A 9,298-nucleotide genomic window follows, 5' to 3' on the forward strand; every position below is an offset into this window, starting at 1 on the left:
TAAACTTGTTCGCAAATAAAGTTAATCCTTCTAACTACACTTTTAAAATCAACTATACACATGATCTATATCTATATGATATGCTAACTTAATGATTTAAAACCCGGAAACACGATAAACACCATAAAACCGGATTTACGCCGTCGTAGTTACAACCGGGGGCTGTTTTGGTTTGGATAATTAAAAACTATGAAAAACTTTGATTTAAAAGCTATACTTCTGGGAAAATTATTTTTCTTATGAACTTGAAACCATATCCAAAAATCATGGTTAAACTCAAAGTGAAGGTATGTTTTTCAAAACAGTCATCAAGATGTCGTTCTTTCGACGGAAATGACTACCTCTTTCAAAAATGACTTGTAACTTGTATTTACGACTATAAACCTATACATTTTCTGTTTAGTTTCATAAAGTCAAGTTCAATACGAAACCGTGGCCGCTTTAATCACTCAAAACGGATTAGAAACGAAGAAATGGCGAGCAAAACAAAATTGGTAAAAACTACTCATTTTAGCTACGTGAAAATTGGTAACAAATCTATTCCAACCATAACTTAAGCAACTTGTATTGTATATTATGTAATCTTGAGATACCATAGACATGTATACAATGTTTTAACCTATCATGTCGACACATCTATATATATTTCGGAACAACCATAGACACTCTATATGTGAATGTTGGAGTTAGCTATACAGGGTTGAGGTTGATTACAAAATATATATAGTTTGAGTTGTGATCAATACTGAGATATGTATACACTGGGTCATAGATTGATTCAAGATAATATATATTGATTTATTTCTGTACATCTAACTGTGGATAACTAGTTGTAGGTTACTAACGAGGACAGCTGACTTAATAAACTTAAAACATCAAAATGTATTAAAAGTGTTGTAAATATATTTTGAACATACTTTGATATATATGTACATATTTGTTATAGGTTCGTGAATCGACCAGTGGCCAAGTCTTACTTCCCGACGAAGTAAAAAAATCTGTGAAAGTGAGTTATAGTCCCAATTTTAAAATCTAATATTTTTGGGATGAGAATACATGCAGGTTTTATAAATGATTTACAAAATAGACACAAGTACGTGAGACTACATTCTATGGTTGAATTATTGAAATCGAATATGCCCCTTTTTATTAAGTCTGGTAATCTAAGAATTAGGGAACATACACCCTAATTGACGCAAATCCTAAATATAGATCTATTGGGCCTAACAAACCCCATCCAAAGTACCGGATGCTTTAGTACTTAGAAATTTATATCATATCCGAAAGGTGTCCCGAAATGATGGGGATATTCTTAAATATGCATCTTGTTAATGTCGGTTACCAGGTGTTCACCATATGAATGATTTTTATCTCTATGTATGGGATGTGTATTGAAATATGAAATCTTGTGGTCTATTATTATGATTTGATAATATATAGGTTAAACCTATAACTCACCAACATTTTTGTTGACGTTTTAAGCATGTTTATTCTCAAGTGATTATTAAGAGCTTCCGCTGTCGCATACTTAAATAAGGACGAGATTTGGAGTCCATGCTTGTATGATATTGTGTAAAAACTGCATTCAAGAAACTTATTTCGTTGTAACATATTTGTATTGTAAACCATTATGTAATGGTCGCGTGTAAACAGGATATTTTAGATTATCATTATTTGATAATCTACGTAAAGCTTTTTAAACCTTGATTGATGAAATAAAGGTTATGGTTTGTTTTAAAATAAATGCAGTCTTTGAAAAACGTCTCATATAGAGGTCAAAACCTCGCAACGAAATCAATTAATATGGAACATTTTTAATCAATAAGAACGGGACATTTCACATAGACACTCTATACGCGCAATGATCGAGTTAGCTATACAGGGTTGAGGTTGATTCTTCAATAATATATATACTTTGAGTTGTGATTGAGTCTGAGACATGTATACAGTGGGTCACGATACATATTAATTAATTCGAATATAATATATTAAACTATATATGAATTATTGAATTACTAATTGTGGACTGCTAACTGTGGACTGTCAACATTGAACAATTAAAATGAATTAAAATATTGATTATAACATATGAAACTAAACATTTCTTCAAGTTTTCCACTTGATTTCATCTTAAACCTCATTTGTATCTTGACGATTACAATCTGCGGTCAAACCTTTCATGATTCTTGAAAACACCTCAATCGAGAGGATGAACCAATAGCACTTCATCTACAGAAGGAAAGATTTATGCATATAGTTATGCAACTGAAAACACTCGGAACCTGAGTAAACGTTTAACAAGTATCTGTGCTAGCTCCTTTGGCATTGCTATTACCGAAAATAACATTGAAATTCTTTTTCAATTAGCCAATTTTGTCACAGCTCCAGCAAATCAGCTTCAAATTTTCATTCGAATAATTCTTATTATAAAAATTACCCCTTTTATTATCGTTACCGGAGAACCATTTATTGAAAGGACCCGTTCATATACATTATAAACGATTCACAATAGTTGATTTCATTGCGAGGTACTTGACCTCTATATGATACATTTTACAAACATTGCATTCGTTTTTAAAAGAAAAACTTTCATTTACATCGAAAGTTGACAACATGCATGCCATTTCATAATATATCCATCTATAATTGACTTAATAGTAATCTTGATGAACTCGACGACTCGAATACAACGTCTTTTGAAATATGTCATGAATGACTCCAAGTAATGTCTCTAATATGAGAAAATGCACAGCGGAAGATTTCTTTCATACCTGAGAATAAACATGCTTTCAAGTGTCAACTAAAAGGTTGATGAGTTCATTAGTTTATCGTAATCATTCATTTCCATCATTTTAATAGACCACAAGATTTTCATTTTTCATTTCTCATAAATATACGTCCCATGCATAGAGACAAAAATCATTCATATGGATTGAACACCTGGTAACCGACATTAACAAGATGCATATAAGAATATCCCCTATCATTCCGAGACTTCCATCGGACATGATAAAAACGAATTCGAAGTACTAAAGCATCCGGTATTTTGGATGGGGTTTGTTAGGCCCAATAGATCTATCTTTAAGATTCGCGTCAATTAGGGGTGCACTAATTCTCAAAATTAGTGATGTTCCCTAATTTTTAGGCTACCAAGCAAAAAGGGGCATATTCGGCTTCGATCATTCAACCATATAATGTAGTTTCGATTACTTGTGTCTATTTCGTAAAACATTTATAAAAATTGTGCATGTATTCTCAGCCCAAAAATATGAAGGGTAAAAAAGGAAAATGAAACTCACGATATTGTATTTTGTAGTAAAAATACATATGGCGACATTAAACAATGCAGGGTTGGCCTGGATTCACGAACCTATTATTCAATCATGTATATATATATATATTAAAACATATACTTGTAAACGACTAAATCTTTATATTATTTTTAATAATATACTTGTTAAATTATTTGTTATATATATATATATATATATATATATATATATATATATATATATATATATATATATATATATATATATATATAGATATATTTGATTTATCTATTTTATTTAACTAGCATTTATCTTTCATTATCACATATTAATAGTAATAATTTATATTAGGGTTTATATATAAAAAATATATATGTATATATTAATTTATATATTACATATATAGCTTAGTTATTATATTGTTAATAATAAAATTATAGTGATATGTGATTTTAATATTCTTGTAATGTATTTTTATATAAAAATATTTAGTAATATTAATAATAATAACTATGAATATAACAGTTTTACTACTAATGATAATAATGATAATAAGTTTAATTATATCTATACTAATAGTCATATTACCAATAATAATGATTTTATTACTATTACTTTTGTTGATAATAACAATACTTATAAAAATACTATTGATATTAATTTTTCTAATACTTGTAAATATGATAACAATATTAATAATAATTATAATACTAATAATAGTGATAATAATAATACTAATTATGCTAATAACCATATTCTAGCATTAGTAATAACAATAATTTTGTTAATCATTTTAATATTAATGATAATAATAATAGTAACACTAATAATAATAATAACAATAATAATAATAATAATAATAATAATAATAATAATAATAATAATAATAATAATAATAATAATAATAATAATAATGATACTGATACTGATACTAATTGCATTAATGATAATAATAATTTTATTTCTAAAATTAGTAATAATAACATAACAATAATAATTTATAATCTCAATAATAATAATAATAATAATAATAATAATAATAATAATAATAATAATAATAATAATAATAATAATAATAATAATAATAATAATAATAATAATAATAATGAAACTACTTCATGAAATCCTTTCATAAAAAGAAATGCCCCGAGCAGGGCTCGAACCCACGACCTCCCGAATACTCTCTAACACCCATAACCAATCGATCCAGTTTGCTTTTTCTGATTTAACCTCCATTCTAATTTATTTAACCCGATTTGTTTTTATTATACATTCATCTCCTTCCCTTTACTGAAGTCGACCAAAAATCTCTCCTAACTAATAACATTTTAGTTATTAGGATTTCTAAACGACTCATCACTATTATGGATTAATTACATTGATTTAAACAACAAAAAATTTTTAATAAACCTGCTGTAACAGAAATAAAAGAAACCGTTTGAACTTGAAATCAAACTCGATCCTTGAGAATGTTATGGGATATGATTCCTTCATGGAAATGGTTTTAAATCATCCAAAGAAACTTTATAAATTCTCAATTGAAACAGAATCATTAAAAAAATCTTGAATTTCATGAAGAACACAAGTTTGACTTTTTTTTTTGAAAATTACATTGACTCCAGAATTTGAATTCGACAGATGAAATTGGAATTTCATCTCCTGCAGATAGTTTTAGGGAGTAATTACTAATAAAACTGCGTTGTTACATTCTAAAATAGCGTTCGAATTCGAGGAGTTGATAAAAAAGTACAAGAACAGAGACGTCAAACTGAAATTTCACAAATTCATGTTTAATTCAAAAAAAATGAAGGCGGTTATATTTGTTAATTGATAGTTGTGATGAAAGAACCAAATGTGTTAACTAGTATTACTAAACAATTCGATTGATTTATCCCCTTCAAGTCGAAAGTCATGAACCAGTACGAATAATAAAAAAATTAAAAGGTGAGAGTGACTCTCAACAGATTTTGGAGTTTACCTTTGATTTGATTCGATTTTGGAGACAGGAATTTGAGTGCCTAAAGCTAGAAAGTGATCTATAACAGACTACATATCTCCTAAAATTTCTGTGTGTATTAATTCGTATATATATATATATATATATATATATATATATATATATATATATATATATATATATATATATATATATATATATATATATATATATATATATATATATATATATATTTATATCTTGCTTATATATAATTCTAATTATATCTGCATTATATAAATCTGATTATATCTGCATATTTATAACTGTATCGATTTTAACTATATATATATATATATATATATATATATATATATATAAAGAAAACATAATATTATTAATTATACATACCTTAATTTTTAATATTAATAATGGAACTATTAATAATAATAATATAAAATCTTAATACTAGTAGTAATATTGATACCAATTCTATTATCAATGTAAATAAAATGTATTATTTCTAATAAATATTAGTTATCATAACACTAATAGTAATTATATTAATTATAATAATATTAGATATTAATAATAATATTAGATGGAGTGAACATCTGCATTGGAGACTAGATCCTGCATCCACAAACTTCGTTTAGATACCTAGGCTCAATGCTCCACAAATCGAGGAGGATAGATGAAGATGTGTCGCACCGCATTAAAGTAGGGTGGGTAAAGTGGAGAGCAGTGACTGGAGTCTTATGCGACAAGAAGATCCCCCTTAAGCTAAAAGGGAAATTCTTCAAGGTGGCAATTAGACCTGCCATGCTATATGGATCAGAGTGTTGGCCATTGATGAAGGCGCAAGAGAGAAGGATGGAAGTGGCAGAGATATGGATGCTTAGGTGGACATGCGGTAAAACCATGTTGTATATGATTCCAAATAGTGTTTTTAGGGAGAACCTGAAAGTTAGAAGCATCATCGACAAAATAAGAGAAGAACGGCTTCGATGGTTTGGGCATGTGAGGAGGCGACCTCTTACTGCACCTGTTAGGAGAGTCGAGGAACTTACAGTTGACGGTGTAAGGAGAAAGGGTAGACCTACACGTAGGTGGGAAGATAGAATAAAGCTCGACTTGAAGAGCTTTTATTGACCGAGGACATGACTTCTGATAGGAATGAGTGGAGGACATTAATTAGAATAGATGAGTAGGTTTTGGTACGTATGTGCATGTGGGTTTGTGGGTATGTGTGTATGTGGGTTTGGGTGAATGTGTGTTTGTGTCCTCTTTTATTGTGTTCTACGTACGTTTGTTTATGTATGTATGTATCTCCTTGTATTATGTATTTTCGCGCCTCTCTCTTTACCAAAACCCCCCTCTTGGTTGTTGGGTATGTTTGTGTGTGCAGGTATGTTTGTGTATGTATAGTTGTTTATGTTTGTATGTACACTTGTTAAGGGTACGAATGCTTGCATGTTTATGTTTGTATGTTTTTGGGTATGTTCCATATAGTTATGTTTTATGTATGTTTCGGTGCGGATGTAGGTAGGTATGTATGTATGTGTATATGGATGGATGTGGGTGTACATGTTATTTTTGTATGTATGTATGTATGTGGTTACGTATTTTTAGGTGTGTTTATGGTTGTTTGTATGTGGCCATATATGGTTAGTGTTCTTTTAGTGTAGCTTTTCCCGATATCTTAAGCACTACGCATCGGTCTAAGGTACGTTTTCTACATACAAAGAGACATATATATATATATATATATATATATATATATATATATATATATATATATATATATATATATTTTACTATCATCATTTATTTATTTATTTTTTAATTACGACTCTATTAAGTGAGGCAATAGGAAACGTCGATTTACTGGCGACTTGACTGATGCTTAGAGTCCAAATCGAACTCCAGGCATGTTAAAACCCAGGAAAATTTGATTTCTACCATTTTCATGGCGTATTTTATTTTATTTTTAGTTTTTATTATATATATATATATATATATATATATATATATATATATATATATTATTTTTATTATTATCTTTTCTATTATTATTTATTTATCCATTTATTTATACATTTATTTATTTTATTTTATTTTATTTCATTTTATTTCATTTTATTTTTTTTCCTATTTTTTGGCCGGAGGTCCGCTTGGAAGCAATCTCTTTATTCATCGAATCGGGAGAGGGAGGACTCTCTTCACTCTTGTGAGTGTTTCACTCGGGGTGGAGAAATGACTTCTCTTTATTCAAGGATAGAGGAAGGATTGTCTACGTCTCACCTCCCCCATACCCCACACATATGGGATTGGGTTTTGTTGTTGTTGTTGTTATTGTTGTTGTTGTAATATATATATAAATATTCATTTTAATAGTAGTTTGATTATTCTATATATTACTTTGACATTTTCAGTTCAAATAATTATATTGTATTTTACTAATTCAAATTATTAGGTATTCTTTATATTTATTTTTACAATATATATATATATATATATATATATATATATATATATATATATATATATATATATATATATATATATATATATATATATATATATATACAATAATTGTTCGTGAATCGTTGGGAATAGTCAAGGTCAATTGAGTTCATGTAACAGTTCTTAAAATTTGAAGACTCAGATAAATAATCTTTGCTTATCATATCGAAATCATATAAAGATTAAGTTTAAATTTAGTCGAAAATTTCTGGGTCGTCACATTTATATTCCACCACATTAGCAGTAAACTTACCAGCAATTTCATTACTCATTGGCTTAAGCCTCTCCGAAGAACCATTATATTTATTCGTTAAAACCTATTCATATACTCATCCACATCTTATAACGAGAATTTCCATACCAATTACCGAGAATTAGCAATTAGTATTTTGAATCTCGCAACGTTTCTATTTCAACAGTTATATGTATACATATAACATGTATCTTTTAGAATTATGATCTTCTATTCTGAGATTCTGAAAAGCACCCAGTCTACGAATCAATACTCTGAATGCTGAAAAAGCTGAATGAAACAACAAAAAAACTGTAAACGACTTTAACAGTCGAAAGTTTGATGATAAAGAATAGTATGTTGGCAAAGCTCAGAAATGTTGGAACTGAAAAATGGATTGAGCAAACCATGAAGGAGGCCGTGGACAAATTACAAAGATTAAATCTTCCTTCAAAGAATCCAAATAATTCAGTATCTGCTGAAGTCATTAACGAATTCCTTGCTCCTGACTCTAAACCTTTACGGACAAATCTTCATCACATTTTGATTGTATAAATTCTAAGATATCATCGTATCTTTCATTATAAATATCCTTGATATTTCTGAAGATATTTCCTAACTATTCTTATCTAAAAATCATTTATCTCTTCGCGATATCAGTGTTACATCAGAAAGGAAACTGTTTTAGTTTCTAAATTCTGAAAAAGTCAAATTTAAAATATGAATGATATTGAAGTAGTGTTAGGGACTGAAGCATGAGTTAGTATAATATAATGACACTTGATCAACGTGATTATATTACAGTAAGTCATGCTGAGTTTCTAATGGGACGTGATGATTCACAGATCATAACGTCATCACGTGCCATGTTACATAACTCTTTCATTCTGCTTAACTTCTGAACATATCAAGAAAATATATTCTTAATAGTTATATTCTCAATGATTCTGGTAATTTGACAAATCAAATCGTGCTACTACCTTTCCTTTCTACCTTGTATATTATGATAATTCGAAACTCCATATCTACGAATTCTGGATCATTATTCGTTTGACTTAAAGTCGAGAAAAGAAAACAAAAATTTGAATTGAGGGAAAGGTGTGAACTATGAAAATAAGGAAATGAAAGGAGTGGATTTATAGTGAAATATCTGACAGAGTAATCGAAACATATTATCGCATTCAGCTATAGAGGATCAAAATTTCCTTAATTATCAAAAAATCAAATCTTATTACGAAGATTTTCTTTAAATTCCTTGAATTCCAGAATTCAACCGTTACCACGTCAAAAGTTAAGACGAATCTTTGATTCCTAATTGCACTCTTTGGTGAT

This window comes from Rutidosis leptorrhynchoides, chromosome 5 (genome assembly GCF_046630445.1).
Source record: "Rutidosis leptorrhynchoides isolate AG116_Rl617_1_P2 chromosome 5, CSIRO_AGI_Rlap_v1, whole genome shotgun sequence".
NCBI classification, from domain to species: Eukaryota; Viridiplantae; Streptophyta; class Magnoliopsida; order Asterales; family Asteraceae; genus Rutidosis; species Rutidosis leptorrhynchoides.